Raw genomic sequence first — 15686 nt, 5'->3', positions numbered from 1 at the left:
TAAGATGGTAAACTAGGTATAAGCCCTTCTGCAAAGAGCAGAGTGTTAGTGGTAATCTTAAGCCACTGAGGCTGGTAAGAAGCATTCCTCTGTGACAAGTTCTTTCCTAACTGCAACTTTGAGCTGTAGGCACTTTATTTAGACATGTCTGTTCCTGACTTGCTTTTATAACAAGGTACTGGACTAAAGAGATGATTGACAGGCTGATCCAACAATACAAGAGAGACATGGAGCTACTGGAGTGAGTCCAGAGGAGGGCCACTAAGATGATTAAGGGACTGGAGCATCTCTCTTATGAGGAAAGGCTGACAGAGCTGGGACTCTTCAGCCTGGAGAAGAGAAGGCTGAGAGGGGATCTTATCAATGTGTATAAGTATCTGAAGGAAGGGCGTCGAGAGGATGAGGCCAGACTCTTCTCAGTGGTGCCCAGCGACAGGACAAGAGGCAATGGGCACAAACTGAAACACAGGAAGCTCCATCTGAACATGAGGAAAAGCTTCTTTACTGTGAGGGTGACAGAGCACTGGAACAGGTTTCCCAGAGGGGTTGTGGAGCCTCCTTCCTTGGAGATATTCAAAAGTTGTCTGGAGAGAATCCTGGGCAACGTGCTCTAGGTGACCCTGCTTGAGCAGGGGGGTTGGACTAGATGATCTCCAGAGGTCCCTTCCAACCTCAGCCATTCTGTGATTCTGTGACATTGAATTCACTGTCTTCCTCAAAGATAGTAAGAGAAAGTGTAGCAGAACGAGGCATGTTACTTAAATTCACTGCAGCAACAGCAACAAAAGGTTTAAATGCCCTCATGAACCAGCTTCTTAATATCTGTGTGGATATTAATATCTTAATATCACATCAGTGCTACTTCACTAACACCCCTGCTGTAACTGTGAAGAGCAATCAGGGAGACACAGGTTTCAGCAGCAAAGCTGGCATATGATGCCTCCATCCCCCATTCCCACCTACATTCATGCAGTTCAGCAATGCTCAGCTGTGTTGCTACAACTGGTTGCTATTAACAGTTATTTTCAAACTGATCAGTTCAAGAATCCAGGTTACCACTCAGCTCTACAAACAACTGAATGGCACAAGTGAGTTATATCAAACACCGAGGGGGTCAGGAGGGGATGTGGAGAATGAGATACCAGGGAGCAGGAACTTCTGAGGCTGGTTTCGCTGCTGAACCAGGATGCAGTGCAATGAACCAGGAGGTCTCATTGCACACAGCCTTATGTCATCCTGCTAGCTGCATATGAATGAGTGAGTGTATATGCTGTCCTAAAAAGCAGAGTGCATAACAAATTACGCTATTCAGGGCACAGCAGTCTTTGGGAGCATATCTGTGCTACCTGATTTAAATGTTCATTTCATTGTATCTAAGAGTTGGAGGCACCTCTAGGAAACACAAGACACCTGGACACGTGTGGCACATTATTAGAGAGGGGGTGATTGTACACAAACCTTGAGAAGTCATAAACGGGGGAGTCAGATAGAAAGATTAGAGGATGGAGCCAGACTCTTTTCAGTGGTGCAGAGCGACAGGATGCGAGGCAACGGGCACAAACTGAAAGACAATTCCATCTGAACATGAGGAAATCCTTTCTCACTGTGAGGGTGACAGAGCACTGGAACAGGTTGCCCAGAGAGGTTGTGGAGTCTCCTTCTCTGGAGATATTAAAAACATGCCTGGATGCAATCCTGAGCAATGTGCTCTAGGTGACCCTGCTTGAGCAGGGGGGTTGGACTAGATGATCTCCAGAGGTCCCTTCCAATCTCAGCGATTCTGTGATTCTGTGATTATTAGATTAAAAGACAGATTCTTGAATTTTTTTTCTTGTATTCTTTTTTAGAAGTTGAATGAGGATGATAGCTCAGATTCTGGCTTTTAACCATCAGTTTTAACAGTAATCTTACTAAAACATTGCTGAACCTCTTAAGGGCTGAGTTACCAAAACTGACTCTAATTTGCAAGCTTGTGTTTAAGCTTATGCAAGGCAGGATCACAGCATTCAGGTCTCCAAATGGTAGACATTTTGATAGAGGAAGATCACTTCTTTTTATGTCTGTTTATTCTGTAAGCACAGATAACTTGGCTGGGATTTGGGGCTGCTTTGAATCGGAATGAATGTCTGAATGATGGAACCTCAGCTTCCATGCTGAAAAAGAAGGAAACTACTGATAGCTACTGAGGCTGCACCTATTGATCAACAGATTGGCCCAGGTCAGCAAGCACTTTTTTAGTCAGAAAAAACTGCACCTGGGGATATATGTTATCAAAATTATAGTAGGGGTGCAAGTAATATCACAATGAGAATATTGATAAATTTAATCTTCTCAGAAATTGGAGAGAGAGGCCCATTAGCAAGCTTCTGTTTCTGCTTCTCTTTGCACTATTTTTCTCTTTCTTAGTTGCAAAGTTTAAGATAACATTCAACCTCTTACAAATTATATAGAGTTTTATGCCTATTCATCTATTTACTTCCATTAGCAAGGGTAGAAAGAATTTTCTGTCAGTTATCATATCATTGAACCTAGACTTACAGGCCTGATTTGGCTCTCATGAATAGTGTCACTTCCAAAATCTATTTGAAAATGATTATAGCCATTCATAGATATGTTTTCCTTTGGGTGAACAAATTGGTGGGCTGACAAATGGTGTGTATGACATGCAATTGCATTCTTACAGATGCAACATGCAACCTTAAAATGACAGAACCAAAGCCCAGGAGAAGGTGAAGCTGAAGAGAACAGAGCAAGGCCTGGATTCTCAAATGTGACAAATGATCTGAAATGCCTAGAAAAAGGTCTGCCTTTCAGATAGCATGAATACTTAACCTCAGAAGATTAGAAGCATTTAATACATCTCAAGACCTGCACCAAAATCATCTTCACTTTAGAATTTACTCACTGATTCTTCCTCTCTGGGCTGATGACTTCATTAGTCCCAAAGGTCCTTTATTAATGCATTTCCATAGAGTGCCTGTACTTGTTTCCTCTTGCCTCATTTCCTGAGAGAGCTAAACTGCTTGGAATTCTTTTCTTTTTCCAGATTGAGAGTTCAAAGGATGGATTTTTAATTAACTATTCCTGATGAGTGGTTTCATTAAATGAACAGAAGGGAAATTGTTCTAGTAACCTTCTGTGTTTCAGAGAAGAGGGAGAGTGAGTTTGCGATCTATGAAGAAAAAAGGAGCCTCTCACAATATTGAGAACTTCCCAGAACTGTAATATGTTGCTTTCTGTGGAATGGTGTGATGGTTTGGGCAAACTGCCACACTTGCCCTTTGTTGAAATCAAGATAAGGTCCCTTAGTAAAGACCATGCCTCTCCTTGTTCATCATGGGGATTGACCAGTGCCATTGCGCTGGTCACTAGAACTAAAATAATTTCTCCATGAAGGTAAGATTGTAGACACAAAGCCAAAATCAGCACCAGATTTCAGTGCATCTCAAGCCTCTGGGAGTCATTAAGAGAATATTTACACAACAAAACACAGTTTTTGCATCAGTGAATATTTTTGGATACCAGACATCTTAGTTATAGAGTTTCCAGTACATGAGGTAGTCCCTACCAAGTTAATTGGGGTATGTCTGTTCTACAGTGGTCTGAACTGTGTTGATAAGCACAGAGGGACTTCCTAAATGGCATCAGCCATGGTATCGACAAGAGGCACCTGGGTTCACGAAGTTCTTCAAATGATTATTTGGATAGATAGGATCACGTTTTGTCTACTGTAATCAGAAGATAAGACTAGCCTAGGAGGGTCCGTGGTATAAAAATCTCAGAAGAAAGGATAGCATCTATTCACTAAGAGTCACTGGATCAGACTTCAGAATGCCTGCAAACTTCTCTGAAACATCAAACAAGGGTTGCTGGTAATGGGTTTTAGTGAGTTAACCTTTCATCTTTTCCTTTGCAAAATGCTGTCATGTAATGTGAGTTATATGCTACCAGATAATTTTCCTGAAGTGATTACAGCATGCACCAATGATAGTTATGCTCTTTGTCTGGACTGGCATTTTAGAATATGCTTTAACTGCATCTTCTGCAGGATGTAGCCGCTCAGGGAATCTTTCAGAGACAAAATGCACTGCAGACAATCCATCTCTCACATGTAGTAATGCAAAAGGAAACAGAACACATTAAGAACCAAGGTATAGTGTTCTCTGTATGCATCTGAATTCTTTCTCCCATGAGAAGGCAGAAAGATAGTGGTCACAGTCTTGCTATAGATTCTATAGCATTTACAACACTGATTAACACTTGTACACACAGTCTCACCAATTTCAATGGGAATACAATGTGGTTTCTGTGAATTTTGAAACCCTCAGAAGAAGAATCCATTAAGGATTACCAGCTACAAGGTAAAAACAACTAGCTCAGGAACTGGCTTGAAATGAAACTACTGGGATGCTGGAAAAGTATTACAAAAAGATATTACATACACTCATTATGCTTATGGACACAGGACGCACGAAAATAAGAAATGGGTTTCTTTCCTCATGGTAAAAAGATACTAGGCTCTTGGCCCGAACCATTATTAATTTTTAGGTACTGACAGCACAATCGCCATCACATTGCTACACAAAACACACACAATATTGAGAAGTATGCAAAAAAAACCCCTTTCATCTAGTATTGTTTAAAAATATTTTTCATGAGCAATCATTGGATAACTCTCTCTTAGTCTCCCTGGCCTAAAAATCCCTGCTACATTTTGCCTATTCTTTCTGCCTTTCAGATCTTGCATTGCTTTCCGAAGCGTGGCCCAGCTTCAGCACAGGAGTGCAGCATGTCCAGTCCTGGCTTTGGCTCTGTGGTTTGGACTCCTCTGAAGGGGACAGTATGAATCTCAACTCCTTCAGGCCAAAAAGGGCCTAGAATCTGGGTTTTTGCAGAGTTCTTTAATCAATAAGAGTTAGCAGTAGGAGGCAGCAGCAACAGACCACCTGATTCCATCAGTGTTTTCAGTTAAGGTGACAGTGGCTGCTTGTGTTGTGTACTGAACTGAGAAGGTCTTGGTCTGTATGAGCTGTGGTCTGTGAATGGCCACATTTTTGTGCCCCAGTGAGAACGTAGGCTGAGGTGAAGTGTTCCCCATGTATCCCTGAAGTGTGATAACACTTTAGGTGAGAGACAGGAACCTTCATGCTCAACCCAGGGTGCCTCTGAGCTTGCAAAAGTGCCTATGTTTAAATACCTAAAGAACTCTGGAGTCCAACATGAAGGTGGTGATTGAATTAAGTCATCTTCAGGATTAGGCAGTGTGGAGAGCAAATACTGTATATCACCTTCTGAGAAATTTCTTCCTAACTTTACTCTAATCCCACTTCAGACTGAACTTTTATTTCCTCATCCATAACATGGGTTTAACAGCATTTTCTTACCTCTCATGACAGCTGGATAAGCACGCAAAGATAGTGTTGTGTTTTAACAAGTAATGAGATCTTATAAATACCATAAATGAGTATTTTAATGAGGTTTGACTGGAATAACAGGTCAAGCCAAATGCATTCTTCTCAGGACAACAGCCTCTAAAGATCTTCCATAACCAAGAAAATTAGTCTTTTTCCCAAGGAGCTTGTAGGAGTTCACATTTACTAACAAGCTGTACTTTTACCTTACTTGGTTTTACATTGAACATTATAATGCTGTATAAGTACTGGTGCATGGAATACAGTGTTGCTGAAAGTACATAGCAGAACCTGACATTTCACCTAAAAAAAGAAAAAGTAATCCAAGAAGCAGGATTGTGATGGCTAGAAATGAAAGAAAATTAATTTTGGCAACATTGTACTTGATTCATGGATGACATCTTGTTTAATTGCACTAATTTCATACAGAATCTCTAGATCAAAGCTCGATAGAGCCTTCTCTTTATTTTGCTTTTCAGCAAGAACCGATTCACCAGGATCACTTCTAAGGGAGTATCTGGAGGAATCCTTCATATGCTGTGGAGGAAATGGTAGGGCCAGAACCCATCCAATGTGAAGGTACATGCATAAATATGGGTAGAGCAGTCCCACATTCTCTCCTTTGTGAAACCAGTTCTTCCCCTCTTCCCTCCAAACAAGAAGATTTGAGTGAGGGAGCAGTTGCATTAGAGGGAGAGAGCTAATGCATCAGACTACTATCTTTGGATTCTGGACCCTAAAACCGAGGAAGCAATTCCAAGGCCTTTCAGTCCTCCTTTTCTCAGCGAAAACAGAAATCAAATGAGAGAATTAAAAAAAAATCCATGTTTCATACACAAATTATTTCATCCAAATCCACTATTTTTTGTGGTATGTGGATATAGACTTTGACTAAGACTTTGACATAAGCTGTTGACATATCAGGAAATATGGCCACAGCTACTGTTCAGCAGAATATTTTTATTGTACAAAAGGAGGGACAGACATGAATTTGAACTGCATATAAAAGCAGTACATACCTGTTTGCCCAGAGGTACAGAACACTTATTCCTCTCATGCCTGATTTGCCTTTTGGATTTATTTCATGTGCATATACCTTCCTATGCTTGTGTCCCTTACTAATGGTTGATGCAATAAAATGTTAATTTGTGACAGGAGCAGGAAATGATAATTCTAAGCAAGAATGGAACATCATGGTGTAATATGTACTGTAAATTGCTACTTGGGGCTTGAATCCAACGGACTTTATTGGTTATAATTTGAAAAGGAACAAAATGCTCTGTTGTTTTTCTTTTTTTTTTTCCCCCAGGTGTTTGAAATATAATCTATTGAAGCATCCTTTGCTCTTTATTACAAACCCAGCTGCAGAACAGAAACATTTAAGATGTACAAGGCAAAATGAATAGAAGCGGTCATTCTTTCTGGTTTGTCACTTGCTCTGGGCTTTCTGAGGTTCTCTTGCAGTGATACAGATCACATGTGATTATAATGTGCGTATTTATGTCTGTACGCTTAGTACAAATTTCCAAGCTGAAGACTATGATTTTATTGTGTGTTATTTATAAAGTTCCTTCTAGGTGTAATGATTGCTTCACTAGAAGCCACTGGTGAATATTTGAACTGAATGTGGCTCATTCCACTTAACAACCCACTTTATCAACATACTGTCCACCATAATACTATACCACGTCAACTTGACACCAGGGTAAAGTTTAACTGCTCCGTTACATTAAGAGAAGACTGGTCTTCCTTGTGATCAATATCTTTCTAATATGTTGTGCTGAGTGTGCCACCTGATATGAGGTTCAGGGTTTCTTGTGCACAGTTGGTAGTTATTTCACCACTGAGATTTTGCTAAGAAACTCTCAGTTTTTCAAGTCAGCATTTGGATCATATTTATTTAGGTTTGGTTGTGCAAATGTATTGATTTGTAGTGGGTTATTGTTTTGTGCCTTGTATTTATACGGCTCTAATGGACTGAAAGTGTTTCAAAACTGAAGGGAATTAAAATATAGAGCTTTTTCTCTGAGCAAGTATAGGGCATATTATCAACTTTAAATCTGCCTTAAAATGTGAATTTACAGCATTTACACTACTCTTTTAAACTTAAAGACACCCTGCCATCCAGTTACTGAGGGTAAACCTATGACAATGGCAGACAGAAACTAGCTTACAGAGAGGAAACAATGAAGTTGGCAACAAAACCCCTTGTCAAATGTGAAGAATGAGCTTTTAAATAAGCTCTCAGTTTGTCTTAGCATCACTTGCTTGGTCAAACAATGTAGCCCCCTAGCCAAAGGTGAGCATATGGCTGGTGAACCACTTTCCTTTAAAGAACATGTTTATGATCTCCTGTTACATATGGATAAGAAGCAGTCCTTTGATCTGCCCTTTGCCTCCAACAGAGAGATGCTGGTCTACTTCTTTAAAAGAAATGTGTGCCTTGGCCCTCCCATACTCTTAACACTTTAAGTTTTCAAGTCCAGTTTAAGAGTTTTAACCCCTGTTCAGCCACTGCCAACTCTGAAAACTAGAGGGAGCCTGCATTTTCAGCAGTCCCTAGGCACTGGAGCACTGTTTCTAGAGAAGTGTGGGGTTCAAATCTTGACAATGCTGAAAATCTCACTGTGGAGTTGACTTAAGCCCTGTATGTTTCTCCACCTGTTTTAGTTGCCCACTGAGTCAGTGGGCATTGTCAGAGCATGGCTACACAAACGTGTTATGTACCTCACCCATCGAGCAAGAAAGCCATCGTGTTGTAGCAGCGCCAGTCACACTTACTAGGAAGTCTTGGCACCAATTACTGAATGAGGGAAAGGTGCTAATGATTCAGTTACCTGCTTGTTCTCGAGTCTGTTTTCACCTTTTTGCAGCAGATTTGATTATAGGAATTACCTTGTGTTGTAAGTTAACTCTATGTCCTTAAATGGATGGCTGGGCTTTCCTAGTAATCCCATACAGTGCATGTATCCAGGGCACCACTCAGATGTTCCTTACAAATCCCCACAAAGCAATTACAGGCCTTTCTACATATTAAGCAATTATCAATTTCAGGTGCAATTAAAGTAAAATTACTTTCAATAGATACTTGGGGTTATGATGACTTTTGCTGGTCATAATTTTCCCTACCCTTTGTTGTTTCTTCAAATAAAAATTATATTTCTCTTGTGCCTTGGAATCTCAAGCTCATTTTTGACCCAAACTATCCTCAGAGAGTTATAAAACTTAGATGATATAACTGCACATTGCCTAGTAATGAACATAGTGAGAATCAACCCAGGAAGATGAAGACAAGAGATATGAATTAATGTTTTAATAATCTTCCTTACATTAGTGTAAGTGGCACAAGCCGGGCAGGGATCCCAGCAACTACTGGTGAACACTGTGGCTTCTCCAGTATGGAATGGTGTTACTCTCTAAGGACATGATACTCTAATATCTGCAAGGACAGACAGACACATAGTTACCAATAGTTATGACCTTGTTCCAGCAGTATGGTGCAACTCTGTAATCTGGACAGAACTACTATTTACAATGCCACAGCTTTTGCTGAAGATGCTGGTTACATTATTTTCCCTTCTATTCAATCCTGTGCTATGCAGAACATTCTTTTCTTCTGACCCAGGGCATTTGCTATTTTCTAATGGAGAGTGGGGACTCCAGCATTCTTCAATTTTTGATAGACTAACACTAGATATGAATTGAAGTAAGCCAGCAGTGAATCATGCTTCTTGCTTCTACAGTGACTTGATAAAATACTTGTTGAAGCAATATCTATGACTGCACCATGCTGGTGTTAACCTTTCCCAATACAGAAGTCAATCAGCATGAGACATTTTACAGGCCCACACAATGCCATCTATCCTCTCCACCTACACTCTAGCTAAGCTCTAATTGCTTCATGGCTGAAATAACACGAAGAACAGTATTTCGTTCTTGCATTTTAGAATACAAAGAATCTTCAAAGTCAGTGCCAAGATTTTATGCTGATATCTCAAAATGGCAACCCTGAACACCATAAGACTCTATATTAGAGAAACAGGTTCACCCATTAATAAGCCAGAGGCAAACAGTGGCTGATCTCTGGCACAACGCAAGCTGTAGGACTTCCCTGACCTCTTATTTGAACACAGCTATTCTCTGGGGGAAACATCTTGTCTGGATTTAAAGATTTTGTTCAGTGATGGAGAACAAACCTTGTTTATTTGTTCCTATGTTTGTTTACCTTCTCTGCTAAAAATGTGATGATTTCCTGCTCTGAATTGGTTTAGATTCAACATCCATCCATCTAATCTTGTTAGAGGTTTATCTATTGGATGGAAAACTTTTCCATTTATTTTGTCATTTCTGTTCCTTGTTAGATACTTACAGCCAGCGTTCAAGACAATACTTAGCCTTTTTTTTTTTTTTTTTTGTTAAGATTGCACTGTTAGAGATTTACCATTAGCCATGCTTTTCTTGGAGGTTTATAATCATGCTTATGGCTCTTCTTGAAACCATCTCCAATTTTGCAGCCCCACTTTGCTGAGGCTTACTGAAAAGGGACAGTACTTACCCAGACGGCTTCTCAGCCAGGGCTTTCTAAACAGGCAACACAACAAATCCCATTTCATGCAGGAAATTCCATTTCCACTCCTTTTTTTTTTTTCTTTTTTTTTCTGCTATCAGTACAGCAACAAACTCTGAAAAGGATTTACCTTACCTTATTTAAGGACCCAGTTGCTGTGAGGTGGGTGGAATGTCATAGAAATAGTGCTCAGTGAAGCCAGTGCAGCTCAGTTGACTCTATTGCCCCATTTGGGTGCTCCAGAAAATTTGGCTTCAGTGCAAGAGGGAGTACATCTGCAGTGGCTCTATTAGATATGGTCTTCTTGGCAAATTTCACTGATGTCAGTAAACCAGGAAATTGGGAATGGAGGAAAAGTTAGATGAGAAGCTGTTATCACTGCCACCTCATTTGTTTTCTTTAATATAGCCTCCTGATATGTTCAGTGTTCTGACTTACTTACCCTCCAAATAGTCAGCCACTGTTAGTGTCCTGCTCCTCTTCTTAAGGAAGTCTGGTTGATGAGCATTTTAAAAAGTCAGTTAACCAATAAAAACCTCAGCCAAGCTTCAAATGAGCATCTGGCATTGGTTGTTTAGATGTGTCTGTGAGTAATGGCAAGCTAAGGGGAAGTCAAGCCAGTATTCAGACATTACTTTTTGGCAATGAGACTTACTGTGTTATTTCTCTTCTGTATTAGCTGAAAGGGTCTGACTTTTGTTTTTTAACCTTGTTGTTTCAATGCCAGAACAGCAGAAATATAACACAAGTTAAAACAATAGCTCTTAAAAGATCTCATATTTTCTTTCATCTCCTGTTTAGTAGGCAGCCTTGGTAGTGCCATTTCACATAAAGAACTGCATGAGTCACAAGGTCCAGAAATACAGTAATTCCAGCAATGACAACAAAATGACCTGCTTTGTCTTTTTATTGTCTATAAATGTGGCAGAAAAAGCAATTCCACATCCTCAACTGTAACCAGTTAATTATTTTCTGTTGCTTCTTGTGGATGTTTTTTAACCAACATTAGGCAAAATGTACGTCGTGGAACAAACCATCCATACAGTATATGCTATAATTACTGTTTAGCAATTTCACACTAGCAAAAATTTATTAAAACTTCACGACTCATTAATAGTAAGTGATCATAATCACTTAATAGAAAAGGAAACTGAGCTAATGATAGAAGTGCTGATTAATGCTTTTGACCTTAAAACATGAAGTCAAGTGAAATTAATGTCACTGGGTGTTGAAAGTAGGGTTATTTTCAAGCGTAGATGGTCTGTAATCTCACGAAATACACCCCAACCAGACAAATTTTATGTTCTTAAGCAGAAAAATAATCCTTCTCTATACTGAGTGGCATTTTTCATAATCTCACTGCTACCTTTCAAGTAAGCACAAGTTTGTCCCATTTATAATCAAAACTGGGAAAAATATTAATATGTTATCGAAATGTGCATATATATGGTCACTTCAGGAGGAAATCACACAGTAGTACTTAATGTGCCAGGAAACAGAGGCATTATGTGTAGATATTTATCTCTTTTTTGGTTTTATGAGATCGGGTTAAAATATTATCCAAGAGAATAACACAGTTCAGCTCACCAGTCAGTTGCCTAATAACATATCAGATATGTGGGCACCACCAAACCTGACAGGACAACTGTTTCTACTTCCCGCTCTGTACCTGGAAATGCATCTTCTTTAGCTTAACATCTGGCTGCTTCTGATGCCCACTGGGACTGTACTAAAGTGGTGGCATTTGAAGAGCAGCAGGCATAGGAATACTCTAAGAGGGTCTTGTGACCAACCTCAGATTAATGGGACAGTATAACATCTGTGTAAATGCCATCGTGCAAGAAATTGCAATGTGTGAAGCCAGGCTGTAAGGGGAAAAGTCTCCTGCTTCACCAACAAATATATTCTTTTACAGGTACTTCTTGACTTATGACATGAGACTTTACTTTAAACCAGACTTACCATGACATGCTAGTTCTTAATTATTCTACGGCCCCATGTGCTTAGTTTAAAAAGTGTTAAGGTTCTGGAGTCTTTTGTAAATTAATCTAGTGCCCTCCCACTGAAGAGGATGAAAGGAGGTAACTTAATCCTTCGGCCTAGGAAAGCAAACTTCTTTCTAAATGTTAACTCAAGTTACTAGCACTCCAAAACAGTTTTCCCTGCAGGTACAACCTCCATGATGGGCAGAGGGAGAAACAGTTCTTTTACAAGTGAGACCAGAATACTGGCTAAGCGTTAGTGGGTTTTAAGTTCATTTGACGTAAATCAAAGTCACAGAGGGAAGGACAATCCCTTTCTAATAATGCCACTCAATAGTTAGCCTAGCTACATTTGTATTAATAATAAAGCCCTAAGGCAGTGAGTTTTTTACAGCCATTGATCTGTTCAAAATGCAGAACTACGGTATTGACCAATATTGTTTTGGCAACAGAACAAGCTAAATTATATTTATAGCCAGCAGATTCTAACCTCTGAAAAACAGGCAAATATTACTGGTCAGCCAGGTTAGTACTAGACTTAACACCTCTCCAAGCACAAAATGAAGCCAGCAATAGGCTGGTGAATGTAGGTTTATTTTTTATTTTTATGATTGTGAATCTGTGTGTGTGTATGTGTGCACTTTGTGTCATGCTTTCCCAACTGCCTCTCTCTAACATTTTTTTTGTTAATGTCTCTTTTGAAAGCAAGAGGAATGTGTCACACTCGCAGACCCAGAGATAAATACCATCTGTTTAGCTAACCTCACTTAAAATGTTAGCGGGTTGTTCTTTTTTTAAAAATATATATATAATAGCAGTTCACAGGCTTGTATCCTAGCTCCTTCCAAAGCAATTGACTACCAGTCTTTATTTTGTAATTCTACAAAACGTAAGTGTGTTTTTTATTAAGGATTGTGTGACTTAGTCTTTCTACCTCAAAGCAACACATTCTCTAGCATACTCTTTGGAAAAAGAAAGAGAGAAATAATAATAATAAAAAAAAAAAAAAACTCTGCACAATTACATTCAAGCAACATTTTCTAGACTCTATTTTAGCTCGTTTCTGGCTGCTGCTCTGCTGTTTTCTGTAATTAATATAGTTAAAAATTTTGGCAATGCAGAATTAGGGGTGTAATTTGTAGTCAGGTCCAAAAAAGACATGCATATCACCAAAATAATTGGGCTTATTTTTATCAAAAAAATGATTCAGGAAATCATACTTTTCTGACTCTGAATGTAAAACAGAATCCAGCATGAAGCAGACAATAATACAGACAGTTTTTGATGCCAACACACAGAATCTGTGGAAATGTCAGGGCTGGCCAATTGCTTGGGTAAAGTGGTTTGGAGAGTTGTAGGGATATGTTTGGAAAATTATGGCTCAGTGACAAATGGTAAGTCCACCTTTTAAAATCAGTTAGACAGCTGAGACCCTCTAGTGATTTAATGACACACTGGAACTGCATCTCTAAGAAAACTTCTAATGGCCAGTTGGCAAAATTTTGCTATTTGACTGTCTTTCTTTGAAGACAACAATCAGCTTTATTCGTTTTGCTTAGCAGAGTGTCCTGTAATAAATCCCAGAATAACTCAACCAACTTACTTGAAATGCTTCTCTAAATGTCATTAAAAGACCATAGCACTATTATTTGGTATCACTAGACAACAATGTGACCTCACTAACAGTCCTATTAAAAAATCAGCCCAATTGCCAGGTGTGACAGGGGCTGTTTGTTTAACATCCAGGTCAGTGGGGCGGGTATGCAGTTTCCCCATGAGGACATTCATTCCTTCTGTCATGACAACAGACTGATGCTATCAATCAGGCATCATTCTTTATTAATGGCATAATATATCCATTTAGAGGAGGGCAATGTGGCACATTGGCTTATGCTTGTGTACCATCTAGGCAGGCCCTTAGTACTTACTCGGTCGGCATTTGCCTGGTAAAAATAGCCTTGTTGCCATTATCTTTAAACGCGGAGGGAAGTGGACAAAGGGACACTCTGTGTGAATAATAACAAGCAAATTAAAAAAGACAAAAACAAAACAAAACCCCAAACCAAACCCACAAAGCACACACAAAGGAACCCATCTGGTCATGCATAGCTGGCTGCTCAGTGGTGTCGAATGCAGCTTGGTTTCATCTGTTCCTGGAAAGCTGCTGTTCAGCCAGCTAATCATGGAGCTGTATCTCTTGAATAGGGACTTCATTTCTGTCCCTCCCTCCTTATCCTCGTCTTTCACAGAGCTGGTGCTGCAACAGCACATAAAAAGAGAGAAAGCAGATAGAAGGAGAGCCTCATGCTAACCCATACTGCTCAAACATTTTGATTGCTTTTGGGCAGCATGTTCCTCGGCTTAAATCTGTATCTTTGTGTCTTTGAAATGGTTAAACCCTTGGAGTTGGGGCCTTATGGGCTGAAGTACCTCCAACACTTTATGCACAGCATTGTAATAAACAGGAGCAGAGCAACTCCTAAATCTGAGCAATTCAGCAGGTGGCCAGGGAATCAAGGGATGCTCCTGTTTCGACTGCTGCCTTCCCCTCTCACCCTGCAAAGACTGGGATCAGCTGAGCAACAAATGATGCTGGGCAACTAAACGTCTCATCCTGCTTGCACACTCCACACAACTCCAGTCTTCTGACAAAACAGGAGAAGGAATATGCAGGCAGGCTGGTTGGTTTCACCCTAAAAAAGCAGCCCTTCCTCTTGTATTAACCTGCCTTTTTACTACTCCCCATCCTTCCGTCTTGTATCCTGCCCCCCCCACCACCACCTTGCTCCTCTTCTCTGAGACAACAGTAGTTGAAGCTTTCTGATATTAAAACGGCAGGACACTATGATATGCCCATAGCTGTGTAGCAGTTAGATTGCTTTTTGCACATAATCTATTCACGTGTTAAGAGTCAGTCTGAATACAAGTAAATGCTGAAATAATTTTCCTGGCTTCTAGTCACCAGCAAGAGCAAGTGCATCATGAAAGCTTGCTTCTCCACCTTTGCTTTCCCCCCCAGTACAGTGCACATTTCCTAAAACCTTCTCCTATGAGACTTTTGTCTTTGAAGCTCTTGCAGCTCTTTTGCTCTCATTGTGCGAAAATAGGAGAAAGCCCTTTCTTTCTGGCCTGACAGGATGAAGGGGTGGGATGGGTGGGGAGGCGTGTTTGCGTGCCAGACAGTGAGCAAGTATGAATAGGGCCAGCTGGCCACTCTTGTGCCTGACTCTCCATCATTTCCATCTGATATTTCCAGCTCATTGTAATTTTGCAGGCCACATTCAGTAGCACAAAAAGACTTGGGAGCAAGCAAGTGCACTGATTTTTAAAGGGAAAAGCTTTATTTCTTATTTTCTTAGATTGTAGTGAACTGTAAAACAACAGGAAGCAATAAGATCAACCTTTAATAAGTTTGTTTTCCTTTTTTGCCAATCGAGCTTCCTTTCTTTTGCATAATTTGCATAATTCGAAACAGGACAAACAACCAGGAAATTTTTCTCACAAAAACATGCTTTTTAATAAAAAAGAGAACAATGTTTATTGGGAGGAATTGTTTTCTGGATATGTACAACAGTAACGCAGGAGCATTATGCTAACAGAAAATGCCAAACATCATGAATTGACTTCCAAAGTGTGGACAGTCCAAAGAGCAATGTCCTTAGAGCAATGTCTAAGTCAACAGGAACAAGTGAACCATGTTTTTATTTTTTTACAACAATTTATCAG

This window comes from Apteryx rowi, unplaced genomic scaffold (genome assembly GCF_003343035.1).
Source record: "Apteryx rowi isolate R43461 unplaced genomic scaffold, aptRow1 scaffold_3, whole genome shotgun sequence".
Lineage (NCBI taxonomy): Eukaryota > Metazoa > Chordata > Aves > Apterygiformes > Apterygidae > Apteryx > Apteryx rowi.
This window is presented reverse-complemented; position numbering follows the sequence as displayed.